Source organism: Planococcus citri, chromosome 4 (genome assembly GCF_950023065.1).
Source record: "Planococcus citri chromosome 4, ihPlaCitr1.1, whole genome shotgun sequence".
Lineage (NCBI taxonomy): Eukaryota > Metazoa > Arthropoda > Insecta > Hemiptera > Pseudococcidae > Planococcus > Planococcus citri.
The window spans coordinates 60,549,352-60,571,733 of NC_088680.1; the positions used below are offsets into that span (position 1 = coordinate 60,549,352).

The 22,382-nt window shown below is 35.2% G+C and overlaps 1 protein-coding gene across 2 annotated transcripts in view; it reads left to right on the forward strand.

Annotated features, from left to right (window-relative positions):
- Window positions 1-22,382, forward strand: part of robo1 (roundabout 1) — a 289,875-nt gene that overhangs the window by 213,689 nt on the left and 53,804 nt on the right. The gene's annotated exons all lie outside the window — the stretch shown is intronic.

Sequence of the window (22,382 nt, forward strand, 5' to 3'; positions counted from 1 at the left end):
AGTTTCAAAAATCTGCTGGAGGCTCCAGAACTGCTCAAAACGGGTTGAAACCGTTTACAATGGATTTGGCATATCGAAAATAGGGTATATCCCAAATTTCAGCTTTCTTGGTCAATTTGGTAAAATTTTGATTTTTCCCCTCATTTTTGGCCTAAATTCGATTTTCAAAAATTCACCAAAAATCGAAAAACGCACTTTAGCACTTGAAATGTTGACAGGTGATAAATGTTTGCATGATCTTTCGATCTACCTTTGTAAAGTTTGAAAAAGTTCGTGCAAGTCCTATGTTAAAACGCAAAATCTGCGATTTCGGCTGACCTGTCAATCAAAATGGCCGCCATTTTGTAAGTAAGGCCAACTTTTTTTTAGCAAGTTTGCTTTAAAATGTTCCTTAGGATGTCTCCTTCAAGTTGTCCCGGAGGATCGGCGGGGGGGGGGGGTGCAATTACTCCTATTGTCATATGCCGGACTATTATTCATACTCAGAGTGTCTACTAGCACGAAAAAAGCGAGAATTTTACCTAAATACATAGCACAAAAAAAATCCAGAAGTTCTTGAAAAAAAAATTGACGTGGATGCCATTTTTTCAGTCCCTCCCCTTCCAAGGATCCACCCCTTTTTCTTAAAAATGCACTTATCTCCCCTTCGTATTGGTCATACAGAAATATTTTTTGTGTAAAAGTTATTTCTTGAAGTCTTTTCTACATTTTCGGTTATCAAAAAAATTTCGTTTGGAGCAACCCCTTGCCCCCCAAATTTGAAAAAGACTTAATTTCACATTTTTTGCATTTACTGTGGAAATGATTGAAGATAGTGCAAAAGTGATAATCAGTAATGTGGGCACGTTGGGTCGAGGTATGATTAACTCTATTAAGCGAACGACTCTCAAAAGCACCAAAAAAGTGAAAAAAATAAAAATAAAAAAACGAGCAATTAGAAATTTAATTTTCAGTTTTATTGTTTTTTTTTTTTTATAATACACGGTAATTTTTGCATATGTACTTGCATTTCAATTTGATATCTAATGTTGGATCAATTTTTGAAAATTTTCATTCAAAAAAAATATATATTTTATAGAAATTTTGTGAATGTTGCATCAACTTTTTTCTCATTTTCAAGCGTTTTCATAACATTTTTACAAATTTTTGGTAAATTTTTGTAAAATTTGGTTCAACTCTGCGGGGCAATTCATCCAAAATTGCGAATTTTCCACCTGATTTTTCTAGTTATTTGACAAACAGTGGTTTAAGAAAATACAGATTTTTTTTTTTAAAATCATAACTTTCCTTTTGCCCTCTCTTCGCTTGGGCCACTTGGCTTTTTTCAGATTTTATGAAAAATGATTGAATTTTTTTCAAATTCCTAAAAGGAGTCAAAAAATTACAAAAATGTGTTGAATCTGGATTTCAATGAACTGCACGAACCTTGTTAAGATGGCGTGATTTTTTTTTTTGAAAATTCTCTCGTTCTTATGAATAAAATGATGCCTTTTCCAAGTTTTGCAGTGACACCCTTATGATGAAATGGGCCGAAAGGGTGGGGAAAATTTGAATCTTGAAATGTGATGTATCATCATGGAGAAAAACATTTTTTTTTAATATTTTAAAAATCTGGTGACACCTTGAAGACTGTTTTTTTTGGGGGGGGGGTGAACTATGGGTAGATTTGACGACATTGACGCGGTACGAAATTTTATTTTGGGAGTACGAAAAAGGTATAAAAAAAGCACCAGTTTAGCTTTCTCGAATTTAGTAGACACCCTGATACTTTATTCGTGAATACATTTTTTAATTTTTACAAAACTCACTCCAGTAATTCTGATCGATTGGTGATTACAGTAAGTAAGTTTTGAAACTTCAAAAAATTACGATAGGTAATATCTTGTTAAAAATTGTAAATCCTTAATCCCTTATTTTGTAATTTTGCTTTTTTTTGATGCTGAGAAAAATTGAAAATTGAACTCAATACGATTCAAAATTAAAATAAATATTAGATCGGGGAAGCGAAAATCGACCCACCTTAATTTGAAAAAACCTACAAAACCTGAAATGACTGATGCACGAAAAAAAAAAAAAAAAAAAGAAAACAAACAAACTAAAATAAATACATCGTTCTAGGACGCCACTTAATTCCGGGCAAGCCCATCGCGAGCACAATTAATCATACCCCAATTAACTTGGCCATCGGTTCGGGTTAGGTTAATCGTGAGTCGCATAACTAGTATAAAATATCGTATAAATCACCGACTACGACGACGACGACGTTGCAGCAATCACATTCGCACACACCGAGAGCATCGTAATAAAGCTTTCGGTCCTTCTGCTGCCACCGTCGTAAAGAAGTTTAATCTGCATTAAAATCGTAATTCGTAACGTCCCAATAAGCGCAGAGAGCGCAGCAAAGAAGCAGCAGTTGTCCAAAATGCTATAACGACTTCATCGTAAATACGAACGTGCTCGGCAAACGTAAAAAAGTTCAACTTGACCATCGATCTGCACTTCTGCACACGTTGTCTGCGGTTAAATCTCTTTATTTTTCAACTCGCTGTAACAATAAGTCGTTTAACACTCGTAAAATATCGTCAATTACAAATACTTCTTTATTATCCCTTGACAAGCTTTTTCGTTGTACGAGTATCTACAATTGTACGCTTTTATAACTTTGAACGAGAACTACAAAAACACCCTATATAAGACTTATCATTTAGAGAAGAAGAAGATTCCCAAATTGGTTGACCGATGTGAATCAACGAGGGATAGAAGCACGATAAATTCTTATTCGCGAAACCTATATTTTTGATTCAACGTAGGTACGCATCATTGCTGGGACCGGAACCGTTGTAAAATATTCATCCAAATCGCTACGTAATAATATTTCGACGAAAGGTACTAATTTCACGTTTAAAGCTCGTTTCGTAATCGGCTTAATTCATCGAACCGTGCGATTATACTATTCATTCGTCCACGACGCGACCCCTATGTACGCGTTCGGTTTAATACACCTTAATTTTATCGTCAAATATTCACTCCCCCGATACGACGACCGAACCCCCATAATTTACAGCTTTCGTACGTTCGCAAGTTCTCGCGTTAATACTAATTCTCTTATCTAGTTGGTTTCGACTCGAATGATATTCGCCGGTGGACGTTAAATGAAGACTGTTACGATAAAAATTATGGACAAGATACACAGTGAGAATACGTCATTCGTTATCAATTTTTTTGTGAGGTGTTTTGTTTTGACCGTGCATTGTACCTGATCTTGGGGGGGGGGGGGGGGTGAAAAATTTTCGAAGTCAAAAATCCAACCTCTTAAATACCAATGCTTACTCTACGTTTCAAATCATAGATTTCAAGAATTTTTCTTTCTCACTTCGTTCGAACAAATCTATTTATTGCAACCTTTTGATTATTTCAAATTTCCTAAAGGTGAATTTCAAATGTCTCGAGATGTACATATATCAAAGTCGATTGAGGAATTAACGTCCTTATAAAAAAAATAAAAATAAACCAAAGAAAATTTATGGGAGAGGTATAAAAAATCTCTACTAAAATCAATCTTATGTTATTTTTTCCATGAAGATGGGTGTAAAGTCTCCTCTACAAAAAAAGTTTTAAATCAAGAATATGGTTTTTGGCCAACTTTGCTCGATCAGACATATGATCATCTAGGCCAGGTCTTTAGCCTGATCCTGAGGAAGCCTGAGCTTTATACTGAGATCTTCCGCAGCTTAATGCCCTCATCTCAGGTCAGATGTGTCTGTAGAGACGCGAGCCATCATAACCAAGCAAAATGTGATCTGATTTGGTCTGCTCTGATTTCAATTTGAATATCCGGATCAGGTTTTCACGTGTCCGGACTCTCAAGATCACCGATCTTCCAGTTTAGTCTCTCATAATCATCAGCCTATCTGTCTTTTAAGGTCATTGACACGTCTGTCTGGCTTCTCAAGTGCGTTTGGCTTCTTGTCTAGCCTCTTAAGGTCACTGACCCGACCGTCCAACCTCCCAAGATCGTTTGCATGTCTGTCCTCACAAGGTCATTGACCAGTATGTCTGGCTTCTCAAGGTAGTCTGTCCTTTGAAGGTCATTGACCTGTCTGTCTGTCCGTATGTCCGCTTAGGGTCATTGACCCGTATGCCTGTCCTATTTATGTCATTGACCAGTGTGTCAGGCTTCTCAAGAGCATCTGGCTTCTTGTCTAGCCTCTTAAGGTCACTGACCCGTCCGTCTGACCTGCCAAGATCGGTTGCCTGTCTGTCCTCACAAGGTCATTGACCAGTATGTCTGGCTTCTCAAGGTAGTCTGTTCTTTGAAGGTCATTGACCTGTCTGTCTGTCTGTATGTCCTCTTAGGGTCATTGACCCGTATGCCTGTCCTATTTATGCCATTGACCAGTGTGTCAGGCTTCTCAAGAGCGTCTGGCTTCTTTTCTAGCCTCTTAAGGTCAATGACCTGTCCGTCTGGTTTCCCAAGATCGTTTGCCTGTCTGTCTTTACAAGGTCATTGACTTGTCTATATGTATGTCCTCTTAGGGTCATTGACCAGTATGCCTGTCCTATTTATGTCATTGACCAGTCTGTCAGGATTTTCAAAGGCCTCTGTCTTCCTGTTTAGTCTCTTAAGGTCATTGACCCATGTTTCTGAACTCCCGAGGTCATCGATCCACCTGTCTAGCCTCTTGAGGTGGTTTGTTAGTCTGCTTCATTGGACTTCTAAGGTCATTGACCCGCCAATATGACCTCCCAAGGTCGTCTACAGGGAGTCTAATGGTCATAAAAGTCGTAAAAGTCGTGAATTTTGCTCGAAACACACTTGAAAGGTTTTTAAAAAGCCCATGAAATGAAAAAAAAAAAAACAAAAAAATAGAAAATTCGTTCAACAAATTCGAAAAATCAAAAAATTGCTGAAATATGTACTTGTTTGTAAATTAAAAATTTTCCTCGTAGACTCGGTCATGTATTGGGGGGGGGGGGAGTGTGGTGATTTTTATGCGGTAAAAATGTGAAAAATAAGTCATGAAAAAGTCATGATTTTTTTTTGTCTGGGAGTTTTGTTAGACACTCTGATCTGTCTACCAGTCTGTCCTCTCAAGGTCATTGACCCGTGTGCCCGGCTTCTCAAGGTTGTCTATGTGACTGTCTGGTCTCTTGAAGTTTTTGACTCGTCTGTCTGGTTTCTTGAGGTCATTGACCCATTAGTAGTATGCCTTTTCAAGGTGGTCTATAAATGCCTGTTTGGCCTCTTGAGGTCACTGACCCACCGGTCCAGCCGCTCATGGTTGTCTGTCTGACTGTCTAGCTGTCCAAGGTCGTCTGTCTGCTTGTCTTGTATCTGCTCTTAAGGTCATTGACCCTTCTGTCTGGCCTCTCAAGGTCATCTGTCTACTAGTCGGGCCTCTTGGCAATTTATTAATTTTGTTTTAAGTTCTTATAAGTCACGCTTGGTTCCTAAAAGTCTACTCTAATGCAAGTAAAAATGTCTAAAAAGTTCAGCATAGTGTCTGAAATTGAATGCATCTTTTTTTAAGTTCGTAAGAGTCGGATCAAATATTGTAATATCAGATAAATGCTCTAAAAATTGTAAATTGATATATTTTTTTCAAGTTTTCAAAAGTCCGATTTGGTATTAATATGTGAGAGGATTTATGACATGATATCAAAATTCCAGAAATTGGTCATTTTTATTTTCGAAAGCCTGAATGACGTAATTACGAGAATTTATCGCATATTTTTTCAAAAATTTTAAAAGTCAGACATTACGAAGAATTAAACTGTTTTTTCCAAGTTTTTGAAATAATTTTTTTAATTTGAACATTCTTTGTTAAAACTTCAAACATTACAGAAAAATTGAAGAATATTTTTAAAAATAGAAATGAAAAATTTAGAAAAAAATTACAAAAATGTTCGATATTTTCTCGAGTTGACGAAATCGTTTCAACAATTGCTCTAATTAAAGTAAAAGCAGATTAGATTTCATGAAAATCGTTTTAAAATGATGAAATTGTTTCGCAAATTAATTAAACTGCAGCCTTTAAATTGTCACGAAAAGGTTTGAAATGCTGCAAAAATGGCTCAGAACAGCGTAAAAATTGACTACATTGCTTAAAAATTATTTTAAACCGCATAAAAATTGTTGAAACTTGTAAAATATATACATATAATAATAAAATGTTTTCAAAAACTTAATAAAAATCAATGAAATTGCTTAAAATGATGAAAATTCATTTCGAATAGCCTACTGTTGGATTTTCAGAAATCCTCTCTACAAAATTTATCTTTTAAATGGATTTTTAATCGGTTGTTTTTTAGCAGTTTTTCGAGTCTGTTGACATGTTTTTATCACAACAAATTGAAAATTCACCTGGACTTCATTTTTTTCTTCATTACCTTTCTAAAATATCATCAGTTTTTGAAAATTTCTCTTTCCAGATAGAACTAATTTCATTTACTTAGGTGTAGGTGGACGAGCAATCCTCGCAAATAAAACCCCAAAAATCCTCTCCAGGCTCTCCGTATAATATTTTGTTTCGCGTTATTTTTCACTTTGAACCATCTCGCGGTAATTTTTGAGAAAAAGTACAGATTCCAAGAGCCCCTTCGAGCATATATTTCAGCTACATTGTATCGTGGTATGTCGGTTTAAAGGTTGAAGTATTCGCAAACGTGGAATGCGATGAAAACACCGAACACCAGTCCGCTGAACTTTCTTCGGTTTTGGCCAAATTGTTTTCCAATTTGACAGACCCATTGGTATTCGTGAAAGTTTTCGTGCATCTCACTGGCTTGGAGAATCTCATCTCATCCACCTCTCCGTATTATAGAATTTTTAAACGTGATATACCATTTAAAATGAGAGGTGAAAAAAAATTCCGAAATCTGTTGATGAAAAGTTTCAATTAAACGACGGCGTGTTAAATTATAAGTTTTGACGTGGATATTGAATTTCAAAGTTGAACGGCGAAGCTGCGTTTATAGTTAGTTTCGTTTACCTCGTCTCTTCTCTTCTCTTCCCTCTCTGTCCTTTGTACGGTTGTTTAGTCCGGTATACTCGTATTGTGTACAAAACGTGTGGAAAAGTTTTTAACCGCAACTTGATCAAGATTTTTTTCTCATCGTGGTGCAGCTTTTGAGCTTTTTGGTTCTCGTTCATCCGTCGCTCGTCGCATCGAGTTATGATATAATGTAATCAAATTTACCAACTATTTGTGCTCGTTGCGAATAACGTGCTTTGGAGTATAGATGGTGAGGCGAGGAGAGGAAGCTGGAGCGATATTCGCGATATGACAAAAAGTCGGTGTTTTTACCCCCTTTTAAATAAATCTTCGCTCGGTTATATCGGATAAATTAATTTTTCTCGAATGCTATTCATAAAACACGACGTTTCTCGTATATTGTACATGCACATGTAGGATGGTATCCTCGTATAAGGGATGCATGGTATGGTCTGGTTATATGTACCAGCAGCTCGTATATGTGGTTTTTTCGCCGCCCTCGTTTCGGAATGCGGCGGTGTTTTTTTTCCTCCTAAATAGACGAAAAACGGTTTGGAATTTTCGTTCATAAAGTTTTTAACGCTGTTGTAAAGTTTATTACGCTTACGAGTACAGAGACCATATTTTATTAAAATTAATTTGTTCCTCCTTTTGTAGAAACGCGAGCTGAGGGAAAAAAATACGCTAAAATAAACGCGTGTAATGAATTTAGTCGCTCGTCGTCGGCTCGGCTCGGCTCAGGCTCTAGACGAGAAATTAATTTTTCAAAGGAATCTAGGCTGTAGGCCGATGAAATGTTTCCACTTTGCAGCCAGAGTGAGGGAGAGGGAGGTGAATTTTCAAAGATAATTAAACGTTTTTAAATGCTCGCGTTTCGTGTTACTTTACTTACGCAAAACGATACCGATACATTTTGCGAAACGTTTCCGGATGCTTTGCTCGAGGAAAAGGTGAAGCAAAACAGACGCCTCTTTGTAAACGTTTTAACTTGTCGAAATGCCAGTTAAGTGGAAACCGAGATGAAATTATCGATAGTTTACCTTGGGTACTCCTTCTCCTCCGCCAGCCTTACCCATTCGATGACTTACCTTTTGCTCGACGCTCGACTTTCTCTATAGAGTAGAAGTTTCTTAAATGCGATAATGTTGATAAAAAGAGTTGACGTTGGTGGTGGTTTGTTTTGTCCAAAATTATCATCGACAAGATGCCGCGTGAAATGATGACAATGGTGGGTTCTGTTTTACTCTTTTACTACATTATCGGTTGTCGATTTAAATGCCAAAGTTTTTGTATTTTTTGCTGTCTTCGTTTGTTTTGCTAACTTGGCTGAGTTTCAGTTTGGTGAAAAGTTTAATGATGGGAGGGGGGGGGGGTTCCTTGAAAAGTGAACGGGTAAATTTGGAGATGTGAAAATTGAATTAATTTATTCTGCGGTTTGGAAACATGCAATTTTCTTTTCAGTAATGTGTTTGATTCATGCTTTGATGTTGGATCTAATTTTTTAAATGACTCTCTTTCCCTCGTCTTTTTTCATGTTTACGATAATTATGAATTATTTTTTGCTTTGTTATTGAAAATTAATTTTGGTTTTTTAATTGTTTGTTTCAGGTGAGTCAAAATGGCACATATGTTCAAAATATGATGCTGTAAAAAGGAGTGCATTATTTTTCATGGTTTATGAAGCACTCGAGTTTGGTTAAGCTTATGAGTATGTATTGAAATGTTATGAATTATATCAGCAATTAAAAGTTACTTCAGTAAATTCACAATCCATGTTACTACAAAATTTTGCTGTGTATTTTTACCAGTCTTCTTCCTCTTCCATTTCTTTATTTTCCTTTTTGAGAAACATTGTAAAAATTTGAGGATTGTTGTCAATTTGTTCGTATTTTTCAATTTTATAGTCGGATGATTCATTCTCTTCCCTCTGAAAACAGTTTTTTTTTTTGACGAGGCTTGTATTGGAAGCCCAAGAAGCAAGTATCAAAGAAATAAGTAAAAAAATCAAAATCTCTCGAAACCCTAGATTTTTTAATTTGAATATTTGAAATTTAGAGGCTCGTTGTCGGCTCATGAGGCCTCATATCAAAAAAAGTGAGACGAAATTCGATGGGCAACTTCTCCCCCCTCCCCCCTCCCCATAAAAAATCAACAAACCACAGGTCACATGGATTGTTTTTTTGAAATTTAAGGACATATGATTGGGTTGAAAGGGTGCCTATTAAGTAAGCAAGTTGAAATTTGAAGTCAGTGCATTTAAAAGCCCAATTTAAGTCGATCGAATTGAATTTTTTTTTACATTGGGGGGCTTATTTTGAGCTTTAAAAGAGCTCATATTAATACAAAAGTTGAAATTCGAAATCAACACCTCTGAAAACCCCCACAAACCTTAGGCCATAGGAATTTTGAAATTCAAGTGATCATTGTGAGGTTCGCAGGTCTCTATCAGTACCCCAAAAATAAAACAAACCACAAAAGGTTTTACGAATTTTTCATTTTTTTTTTTTTAAATTGAAAAAGCGAGTTGAAATTTGAAATCTCAACTCAAGTCACCCAAATGTTTCGATATTTTTGAAAATTGGAGGCTTATTGTGGGTCTCAGAAAGCTCATCTCAATTGTGAGTTGCAAGGCTCGTACTCGGTTCCTTTTATAAGTAACTAAGTTACATTTTTTCAATTTTGGTTACTATAAAGTTACTTTTTTTGAAAATTTTTTCCAAAATTCAACTTTTTCGAATCTGGGTCTTACTTTGTGAAGCAAACTAGAAAAAGTGTCTCGCGTTTGGCCAAAAATACGTACCTACTGAAATAGTTAAGATCCCCGCCTTTTTCAATGTTGCCAAAAAGCCTCCTTTTCTCGCTAATATTTTCTAAAAATTGTGGTTTTTCTAACAAAATTCCAGAAAATCTCATTTTTTCCCTTAAAAAAATTCTAAAAAGTCTCGCTTTTTTGGCAGGTATTGTCAAAAATTGCCAAAGTACAAAAAATTATCGCTTTTTGCCAATTAATTTCCTTCAAGTTCTGCTTCTTACTAGAATTGTGAAAGTCTTGTTTTTTGCCAAAAACTTACAAAACATCTCGCTTTTTGGCGAAATTGCTGAAAAAGCTCAGTTTGCTTCCAAAAAATTAAGCACCCAAATGTTGAGATTTTTTTGCCAAAAATGCACAAAACATCTCGATTCTTGGTAAAAATTGCTGAAAAAGCACATTTTCCCCAAAAAATTGAGCACTTCAAAGTTGAGCTTTTTTTGCCAAAAAATCCTCGTTTCTTGCTAATACGTTCTACTAATTTGTGCAGGGTGTCCACAGGTCTGGAAAACCTGGAAAACCTGGAAAAGTCAGGGAATTTGGTCGGTCTGGAAAAGTCAGGGAAAAGTCAGGGAATTTCGTAATTTTCACGCAAAATCCCTGGAATTTTGAAAAAACGAATCAATTGAAAATTTTGAATAAGGACCTGTGATGAAAGGAAAACACGGTTTTTCACTTCTCGAAACGCAAATTTTCAAAAGCTTTGCCCTCGCTTCGCTCGGGCTTGTTTTCTTTTCTCTTTCAGAGACAACATGACAATTTCTAGATTATAAAAATCAAGTTTTTATGCCAAAAAATGAACTCCTCACGAAAAAAACATCGTTTTTAAGCATCTCGAATGTACATACAAATTTACAAGAACTTTCGCCCTTGCTTGGGCCTGTTCTGTTTTCTTTTTCAAAATCAACTTCCTTCAAAAAAAAAAACATAATTCAAATATTCTAAAATTTTAAAAGCCAAAAAAAAGCTACTTGTCCTCACTAAAAAAACCAAACATAATTCAAATATTATTCTAAAATTTTAATAGCCAAGGAAAAAGCTACTCGTCTTCTCATAAAAAAACCTCGTTTTTATGCCTCTCGAAACTCAAATTCTCAGAGGCTTCCGCCCTTGCTTCGCCGAAGCCTGTTCTCTTTTCTTTTTCAAGAGTAAACTTCCTTCGAAAAAACATCCATTTCAATATTAAAATTTAAAAAAACCAAAAAATAAACACTCTTCGCATTCAAAAAAAAAAACTCGTTTTCAGGCATCTTGAAATGCAAATTTTCGAAAGTTCTCGCCCTCGCTTCGCTCGGGCCAATTTGTCTCTCATTTTGAAATGAACAAATTTCACATTTTGAGGCCTTCCAAAATCAAAAAAAGAAAAGAAAAATTCTCATAAGTAAAATCCCCCCCCCCCAAATTTTTAAATCAAATTTTGGGGTGAGTATAGAAAATTGAGAAAAATGGTCTGGAAAAATAGAAAAATTGGTCTGGAAAACCTGGAGAGGTCAGGGAAAATAATTTCCAGAAATGAGTGGACACCCTGTTGTGGTTTTTTGCACAAATTTTCAAAAATCTCATTCCTACCCCCCCCTCCCTCTAAAAAAAATCCAAAAAATCTCGCATTTTTGGTAGGAATTGTAAAAAGTTGACGAAGTAGAAAAAATTATCGCTTTTTGCCAAATAATTTCCGAAAAGTCTTGCTTTTTACCAAAATTATAGAAGTCTTGCTGTTTGCCAAAAATTTATGTACAACACATTCCGCTTTTTGGTGAAATTGCTGAAAAAGCTCTCACACCGCCCCTCCCCCCCAAAAAAGAAGCATCCTAAAGTTTGTATTTTCTTGTCAAAAATTCACCGATTTTTTGCAAAATTGCTGAAAAAGCACATTTTTTTGAAAAAAATTGAGCACTTCAAAGTTGAGCTTTTTTTTGCCAAAAATTACAAAAACGTCACGTTTTTTACCAAAAAGTTTCAAAATAGCTCAATTTTTTTGACAAAAATTGTGAAAATATATCAGTTTTTTTACTAATAATTGATTCAAAGTTCTTCTGTTTAACAAAAATTCTCGCTTTTTAGCAAATCTGCCACTGAGGCATGTTCATTCCCAATAATTATACCCAAAAGCCTAGCTTTTTTGCCAAAAAATTATCAAGCTTTTTTTGCTGAAAGTATATATTGTCGAAGTCATGAAAATTTAACCTTTTGCTTGAATAGCCAAAGTCTCATTTTTTCCCAAAAATTACTAAAAATTGTGTTTTTTTGCAAAAAAAAATCCAAAAAATTTCACTTTTTAGGATGTCTAAATTTTTTCAACTCGAAATTACAAATTTAATACATGCCTACCTTCACCTCAAAAACACATCCTAGCAACAAAACAAAACCTCCTTATTTTACGACATAACCATCGTATATAATACAGTAAGTCTACAGGCACATCACATACTACACACAACACACAAAAGAGTCAGAAACGTTAAACGATGAAATTATTCGACTGTATATATTCAATCGAAAATAAGAAGGAAAAAAATCGATAAAAATAAAATAAACGATCTCATACACCTAGCATAGGCCATCGAATGTATATTTTTTTCATACCGTAGCTGGCTGAAGAAAAAGCTAGACGAAAAACAATACCATTAAACGTTAGCGAAAAGCTCTTTTTTATCATTCGTCGAACGCGTTATATCCTTCTATACCGCCATCATCTTGGTAATTCCGAACAAACGGAATGAATTTCCCACCACGTCTTCGTCGTAGAAAAGCACCGGGCAAGGCGAGGCGGTAGCCGGAGAAATTCACACTATCGGAACGTCTAATAAAGAGCAGTCAGAGGGGAGAATTTTTCCAAAAATATCTCACTTTTATTCGCATACCATTCGTATATGGGCCTAGTACATTTGCGTGCAAAGTACTCCCGTAATATGGGGCATCGGTGGGCAGGGCGGCGGTGCAAATATCGTAACAATAAAACGTAGTAGGCGGTAAGATACGACGTGAAAAAATTTCCAAACGAGCGCCTAACAAATTGTTAAGTTATCTTAAGAATGAGGTGAGAAAAAAAATTCGTTCGTGTGGATCGCGGATGATGAAGGAAAAAAATGATACAAGATACGAAGAAAAAGCTTCGAAGAAGATGAGGGAAAAAAAGGATCCGCGGCAAAGTATACTGATTACCTTATATACCTACTCGAGAATGAGACCTGAGAAGGGAAACAGACTATTCGACGCAGCGCGTTTCTCTTTCACGTTTCTAAAGTGGGATACTCTCTTTGAATATGGTACAAGTACGAGAATAGGTACCTACCAACGAAAGACGCGAAAAATAAAAATAAAAATACTAACAAAAGCCCACTTAGGAGGTCTCTCCAGGCGTAATTTTTTTCGCAGTAATTTTATTTACTGCCGGAGAAATAAAAATAAAAGAAAGTTTAATTAAGTCGCGACGCGACACGAGGCACGAAATCGCGTCTTCTTCGTTTGCCTCGTCATCACTCTTCCGCATATTCGAGCAAAAACAATGGTCAACGGGAACAATATCGATGCTAAAATTAACGCAGACGTATATACCTGTACTCTGTGTGAGTGTGTGTATGTGTGCTAATGAAAAGCTCGAGCGAAATTGAAAATTGATCAAATTAAAAGATACACGAATACAGAGAAGAGCCAAGTTTGGTAAAATGCCATAATTTTGCCAACTGATAAGCGGAACGTAACGTCGTCTATGGTACCGAGACCGGATCCGGGCCGCGGAGTTATTTGGTTCGATTGCTCGTGTGCTCTCGAGCTCTAAATAATACATAATCGAACAAAGATATGTTCGGATTCCTCTTACCCCCTTCCCCTTACACTAGCTCCACAATTAGCCAAGAGATCCCATCATGCAAAAGTATATTTAGAAAAGCTCGAAATGAAACTATCATCGGTCTGATTTGCAATCCTGTGATCGAAAAATGCGAACGGAATGTTCCATCAACTTCAAGCCATCAAATTTTCATTTCATTTTTTTTTTTCAATTCAAAATTTCGATTACCGATAGGAAAATTGCACACCTCTTAGAGACTTGAAAAATTGCCACTTTTGTAAATTTTTTCCCCTCAATGCTCCAAAATTTCATGTCCAAACCACCCCACCAGTCCCCTGTCTAATTAAAAGAAGAAAAAGGTCGACCATGAAACTAAATCATTCCCCTCAGCAGAAAATCCCTACGGCTATGCCGAGGCAATTACCGTCTGAGACGATGATGCAGCAACGAAGAAGAGTCGAAGAATCTCTTCTTTTATTTAATCAAGCCGAATTTCAACGTCGTCGTACGTAGACTCTTATACAAAAGCCTTCACGATCAATTACATAGACTTGTGTGTGGTGTTATATGCAGGTCGACTCGACTACGACGACTATTCGTACATATATGCGAGTATGTATTGCAGAAATGTGTATCTGTATAGCTCGAGTCTAGCGCACGGCACGTACGTAATAATACGAAATATCAAAACGATTCCAATGAATACACTCGCACAGATATGAAGCTTTAGCGAACAAAAACACTAAACCAAACAAAAAGACATGATTAATGGAGTAAATTGCGGAAGGAGGCGTTAAACTTGCTAAAATATAATCCCAACGGCGTAACGTCGTCGCACGCCATTTCCAAAGAGTAATATTGTTATACGTACTATGTATGTATACTGTAAGTGTATAGTTTGAGTACAACGTGAGTGAGATGAGGAGTGAGGGGAGGGGAAGGGAAGAGAAAAAAGCACAGATTCTCTATGAGAAGAAGAGAATGTGGAAGAATAAGAACAAAACTATCTTAGCTGGATGTAAATGTTACGAGTTATGTGGTGCAGTTTTGTATACAAGGTGTCCTATGAGAGGATGTCGAGTCAGCAGAATTTCAATAAATGCCTGAAATGGAATGCTGAAAACTGATGATGAGAGTTTTTTTCCCAAATTGTCTTCGAGATGACGTGAAATTGAAGAGTTCAAATTCGGATTGAATGGGAAGACATGCATAATTTTTTGGAGCTAGTTTTTTTCTGGTAAATTTCCAACTTTTTTTTTGAGTAATTCTGGTAAATTTAGGTTTATTGGAGAGGGGTTCGGAAAGAGTTAGAAAATTACTGTTTTTTTTACGTATTACTGGTAATTTTTTCGAGTTTTGTTTTTGTCCTTGGATTTATTTTGTGGTCAGTCACTAGTTTTGATTTTTTTATTCATCTTAAATTACTAGTATAATTTTTTTTGTTAAATTGCTAGTAACTTTTTTTATCTATTATTTCAACTTTTTCGTCAAATTTGAGGTTTCAGGACTACTAGTAAATTTTTTGGTAAATTACCTCACTAGTTTTTAATTTTTTTTTTTTAAATTACTTACTTATCAGGGTTTTTTTAGTATTTTTTTTCTGGCAACTAGGGCTAATTATCTAGTATTTTTTTTTGTGAATTACTGGCATTGTTTGCAAATACAGGCCTGTTTGACAATTTTTGCAAAAATCGTTTTTTTTGACAATTTTACAAATGAAAAATTTTTGACAATTTTAACAAAAATGGATAGTTATAGTTTTTGAAAATTGAGCTCAAAATGAACATTTCCTGACTTTTCTACCAAAAATTGACGCATTTTGGCATTTTTTTCATAAAAACACTTTTTGACAACTTTTTTAAAAAATTTATATTTTTTGACAGCTTTTTCAAAAATAGAAAAGTGCACAATTTTTGACAGTTGTGCTGAATATGGACACATTTTGTAACCATTTTACCAAACATTGACGCTATTTGACATTTTTTTTCTTGAAAACATTTTCAGACAACTCTTCCAAAATTTGACACTCTTTGACATTTTTCACAAAAAACTGGAATTTTTTGACATTCTTTCGCTTAAACAGAATTTTTTAAACGATCTTGATAAGAATATAACTGTCTGAAAATTTTTTGCAAAAATCGTATTTTTTTGACAATTTTACCAGTGGAGAATTTTTAACAATTTTGACAAAAATGGATACTTTCTGAAAATTGAACTAAAAACGGACATTTCGTGACTTTTTTGCCAAAAATTGACGCATTTTGACATTTTTTTTCATAGAAACACTTTTTGACAATTTTTTTCAAAAATTGGAAATTTTTGACAGCTTTTCCAAAAATAGACACTCTTAGACAATTTCGACAAAAACCAGAAATTTTTCGACAATATTGGCAAAAGTGGCCTTTTTTGACAATTAAGTATTCTACCAATGTAATGGAGAATTTTCAACAATTTTGATAAAAATGGCACCTTTTGACTATTGTGCTGAAAACGGACACATTGTAACCATTTTACCGAACATTGACGCTTTTTGACATTTTTTTCTTGAAAACATTTTTTACAACTTTTCCAAAAATTGACACTCTCTGACTATTTTGACAGAAACTGGAATTTTTTGACAATTTATGGCTAAAACATGACAATTGCGCTGAAAATGGTCACATTGTGTCTATTTTACCAAAAATTGACGGATTTTGACATTTGTTTTCTTAAAAACATTTTTTGACAATTTTTCCAAAAATTGACACTCTTTGACAATTACCTATGACAAAAACTGGAATTGTTGAAAATTTTTAGCTTGTGTAAACATGACAATTGTGCTAAAAATGGTCTCATTGTGACTATTTTACCAAAAGTTCACATTTTTTGACATTTTTTCTTTAAAAAATTTTTGACAATTTTTCCAAAAATTGACACTCTCTGACAATTTTGACAAAAACCAGAATTTTTTGACAATTTGTGGCTTGAACAGAATTTTTTGGTCAATCTTGATAAGAACATGACTGTCTGACAATTTTTGCACAAATGACTTTTTTTGACAATTATTCCACCAACGGCAAATTCTCGACAATTTCGACATAAATGGACACTTTTTGACAATTTTTCCAATAATTGATATTCTTTGAGAATTTTGACAAAAAATTTAATTTTTTGATATTTTTGGTAAAAGTAAAATTTTTTTTGGTCAATTTTAGTAAAAACACTACTGTTTGACAATTGACACTACAAAAACAAAAAAAAAAACTAAGTACCTATAAGCAAGTTGGGCAAAAATACGATTTTTGTTTTGCACTTTTGGAACAAATAGAAGACTTTTCAAACAGACGAGGCGAAAATCAATTCTTTTTGGATGTTAAGGGTGGGGGGGAGGTACAAAAAATTATGGTCTTACATCTTTCGAGAATTAGCATGTCCTCAAGAAAGAAGTGGCCAAAATAGGTCTGCTTGTTGCTTCACAAATTCGACTGGTGGGCAATATATTTATCAAAGATTTGCTCCTTATGGAACTGTTTCATGTTATGCAATTCTCCAGACTTGAAATTCAATTACCAGACAAGACAAAACACCCTGTATGGTGCTTAAACAAACGTATGAGTAAAAGCTCACGTACCTTTAATGAGATTCGACGATGATGTTAATTTGTTTCTTACGAGAATAGGTATCTGTAATTCTGTAGTACATAGTACACACTATGTGCCAGAAATGGAGTAAAAGGAATTACATTATCGCGCATCATCAATAACCCCCATGTCCGCGCCTCGTGTAGGTATAGTACGGTGTAAAGCACCGTGTACGAGATAAATACGTATAAGCTCGTCCCAAAACGGATCACCTCAATATTATGTAGACAGCAAGACAAATTCCGCTTTCTATAATTGGCCTAGGTATATAAACATTTGTACAGAATACGAATTCGAGCCAGCCAGCGAGGTATACGTATACGTAACTTCACACACAACACAAAGGTGACGTCTAAATGAAAAAGGATAACGACCATGTGTAACGGCCTCTCTCGCCAAGCTTCGTATTTACTGCTTTATCACGAATTTAGAACATTTTTAAAAGAAAATCTTGTTTGTAAAGACAAAGATAAATTTTTCTACCATTCAGACTAGTTTCTTCGACGTTGTACGATTCGCATTCAGGCGCGGCGAGATGAGAAAGAACACAGATGAAGAAAAAAACGACAACAAATGCACGGTAAAACGTGCATACTTTTTAAAAACACTCGCGCCCATTATGAAGACACTAGAAATCGTGATTTTGTACACATATACTATGTAGAAGCGCCCTTTTTTTAACGAACGAGTACACCGCGCCCCCTCCTCATCCGCATGGTTGTGTAAAAAGACGTGGACAAACTAGCAGGAAAAAAGTACTCGTATTTTACGTTTAAAAAGCCGTGTTCGATACAATGTTTTTCAAAACTTGCAAGCCGAGTAGAAAAAAAAACTCGGTCGTGTAATCAAAGCTCTGGTAATACGCCGGAGCCTAGCTATCAAAAGCAGTCCGAACTTTTGCCATACCTACGTTTATAATCCTCTCGCTATATAAATGATAGAAACCTTATAAACTACCAGCTCGCTGCTACAGTCGCTGTAATGCGCTATTTGACAGCTTGAAAATTAACTTTTTTCCTCGATAGATTACCGAAGAGGAAAGAGTAAGATTAGATGGGGTTTGGAGAATTTCATCGCGCGTGGACAATTCGAACAGGCGTAATCGCGTCGATGTGATTTTTTTTCTCGTGATTTTCGGAAATATTGCGCAGGAGTTTTATTCGTGAGATTTTGTGAAAATATTCAACATTATTATTATTATTTTTGGTGATTTTGAAGTGTTTTCGGATGAATTTTTTGACACCTTTCAAGATGATTTTCTATTCCAATCCTGAGAGTGATTCGAAATTTCTCCTGAATTAAAATCGTATCTTTGTTTGCGGTATCAAATAATTTCGTTTTCTCCTCAACCCCCGAAAATAACAAAAAAACAGTCAGTTGTTCCCCGAACCTTCAAACCATATTGGCCACCAGGAGGAGCCCCTCAAAGTTGAAAAAAATGGGAATACCTCAAAATGGGGGAATTTTTTTTGAAAATATCTCATTTCAAGTTTCCACATTAGAATTGTTCTTCGTACTTAATCCTTTGTCAAAATTCTCGAAAATTACCGTTTTTTTGTTAAAACTGTTAAAGAGTGTAAATTTGTAAAAAAAATTGCCAAAAAAGTGTTTTTATGAAAAAAATTTCAAAAAACGATCATGTTTGTTAAAATAGTCACAATGTGTTCATTTTTTGCACAATTGACAAAAAGTGTCAATTTTTGTCAAAATCGTCAAAAATTTTCCATTGGTAAAATTGTTTAAAAAAAAGCAATTTTTGCCAAAATTGTGAAACACTTCTGTTCTTGCCAAGATTGTCCAAAAAAAATCCTTTTTTTGCCAAAATTGCTAAAAAATTCCCTGTTTTGGTCAAAATTGTCTGAGAGTAACAATTTTGGAAAGTTGACGAAAAGTAACAATTTTTTAGAAAAAAATGTTCAAAAGTGACAATTTTTGGTAAAATGGTCATAAAGTGCCCATTTTTAGAACAATTGTCAAAAGGTGTCCATTTTTATCAAAATTATTGTTGTAAATTCTCCATTGGTAGAATAATAATTGTCAAAAAAAACCACTTTTGCCAAAATTTCAAAAAATTCCTTTTTTTTCTCAAAATGGTCTGAGAGTGTCTATTTTTGGAAAAGTTATCAAACAGTGCCAACTTAAAAGTTTTTCTCACCAAGCATTGTGGAAACGTGTTCAAATTGAAAAGAATGTGAGAATTGTAACTGAATTACTTATCATCATCATCATCATCATCATGAACTTTGACCTGGTAAGCTGTTCAGCCTGTCTGGGAAACTGTACAAGAATTGCTAGCCAATGTATCATCAAGTTTTTCCTTCGGTCCTCCTCTGCTCCTCCTGCCAGTTGGAGTGTATTCTTTGACTTTTCGATGGGACCGTTCATCAATAAATAATAAATTTAAGTTTATTAATAAATAAATAATATAAAAAATTTTAATTATCAGTAAATAGTTTAATTAAAAATAATAATTTTGGATATTATAGATTAATTTACTGAAATTTTATTTATTTTTGATTTACAAAATCAACGTTATCAACGTGTTTTCGCCATTTCTTTCTGTAATCTTTCAATTGTCTAATGATTGGCTCTGCTCCTAGCTTCTTCAGGATGTCTTCATTCCTTTTCCTATCTAGTCTCGTACCTATATCCTGTGGTGGCTTGCCTGAATCTCATTTCCGCTGCGGTTACTCTGCTTTTTATATCCTTTCTCATTGTCCATGTTTCACTTCCATACAGCAGCATTGGTCTTGCCAGTGTATTGTAGATTCTTATTCGAGTTTTGGCTCTGACTTTTCTTGGAGGAATGGCTCAATTTATCACTCCGCTTACTCTCAGGAATTTATTGATCTCAACTTGTAAATCGACTTCTCTTTCATATGATAGCTCACATCCGAGATATTTAAAGCTTTTAACTTGTATGTACAATGATTTTACTGAGTATTGGCTCTTTCCTCTCAAAGGCCATCACTTCTTATATCGTTCCCCTATGCTTAAAAATATTGTTCCGTTCCAGTTTAGCGTTCCGTTCCGCTCCGACTTTTCTTTTTTGTTTTAGAGAAGGTTGCATTCAAAGTAGGTCAGAATTTTTGTGTCCAGAGCAAAAATTGAAGTTGAAATACCCAAAATTTTGAAAAATTGTTGAATTCAGAGTGTTTTAATGAAATTTAAAGTCCATCTCACATAAAAGAAGCGCCAAAAACACCCAATGAAATTTGGAAGGTTTTACTTGGTGTTTTGACTGTTCAGGATTTGAATTTTTATGAGCTGAAAATGGTCTATTTCATGTCATTTACCATGTCTTGTTATAATTTTCTGGTTTATTGAGGTAAAATTTCAGCAAAAACACGTGTTGTTCACACTACAGTCTTGCAAAACGTTTATTAAAGGTCAAAAAATTTTGTGAGGTCGGAGCGTTAAAAACCCATATTTTTATTCCAGTTCGGTTCCGGTTTCGCTCCAGTAAATTTCTTGTAAGTTGCTCCAGGTTCCGTTCCACTCCGCAAAAATGTTCCCAAAAGTTAGGGGTTTAATGTTCCAGTTCATTCCGCTCCGCAACACTGCTTATCAGCTACTTTCTGAAGGTTGTACATCACCTTCTGCAAGTCATCTTTGTTGTCAGCAAAGACCACCTGATCATCAGCAAACAGCAGGGTATTGACTTGGGTGTCATTGATGTCTACTTGTCTAGCCCTTTTGGCTTGGTTTTCAGCCATTCTTTAATCATGTCATCAGAGTAGATGTTGAACAGACTACATGACATTGGGCATCGCTGTCTTACTCCTCTTCCTATCTTCTTTGCTTCCAACACGTTTCCAGATCTTACTCTTATTACATTATCCATGTATATTTCTTTAATTAAGCATACTATTGTTCGTTCACTTCAATTTTCCTCAGGATTTGAAACAACTTCTTCCTTCGTACTCGATCTTACGCCTTCTCCAGATCAACAATGCACATGTGGATTTCTAGGTTATATTCTCGTCTCTTCTCCATCAGCAGCTTTGTTGCATGTACTCCATCCATGTATGATCTTCCCTTTTGAAATCCATTTTGGTGTTCCAATATTATTGACTCTGCATGGCTTTTGATTCTTCTCACTAGCATCTTTGCAAGTATTCTGTAAGCAGCATTTAGTAGGAGAATTCCACGGTAGTTTCCTGGGTCATTTCAGTCTCCTTTTTTGAAAATGGGTGTTACAATTGCAGTATGGAAGTCTTCAGGCACAGTAGCACCTAGTAGTATTTTATTGTAGAAAGCTAGCGGTCTCTTCTCAACAGTTATTGTGGCGTTCTTGAATGACCTCAATTTGAATTTTTTTGGTATTTTTTTATTCACAAAGCTCATGATTACAATCCTTGCTAACTTCAGTAAATATGAGTGTTTTGACAACCTTTCAAACGCGTTTTCTAGGGTGAATTATTTTGCGAAAAAAACGCGAAAAACGCGTATTTTTCAGGGTTTTTTGCAAGTATGAACCTTTCCCAGACAAAATTTTAATTTTATGGATTGGTAGAAAGAAAGTATCTACTATAAAAAGATCTATTTTGGAGATAACAGTTTTTGTGCCCAACCCTACAATCCGGAGCTGTGGCAGTTCAAAGTTTTCTTTGGTAAATTTTACCCCCGCCACCATTATGAAAAATTTTGAAAAAAATCGTGTTGAAAGGCCCATACTTCTCCTACACACTCCGCGTAATACCAGAATTTTCTTCCCACTACTCATGGATATAGATTTTTCCTGCAAAAAACACGATTTTTTGGCTGTACTGTCCATAGGAGGGAGGGAGGATTGAGGGGCGGAAAGTCCGCTCGAAAAATTTTTTTTGGAGGTACCCACACCCACCAATAATTTATCATAATTTTCCAAATCTGGAAACGGGGCCATTTCGGCTATTTTAATATCTACCCTTTTCAAATTATAGATACAGGTGGTTCCAAAATTTTGCTACATTTTAAATTTTCCCATAAGGACACATCTTCTGCGGTAATTTCCACAAAAAAAATTCCAGTTGCCTCCAGGACTGGTCCCATTCTACCCTCTGTATAATTTTCTTTAAAAAATTATAATTTTATGGCCCAACTAAACGAATTGCGCTTTTATTTATTAAGTCTAGTCCAGCTACCTTACCCGTACAGGAATGTGCGATCGAAATGAATTTGAATTA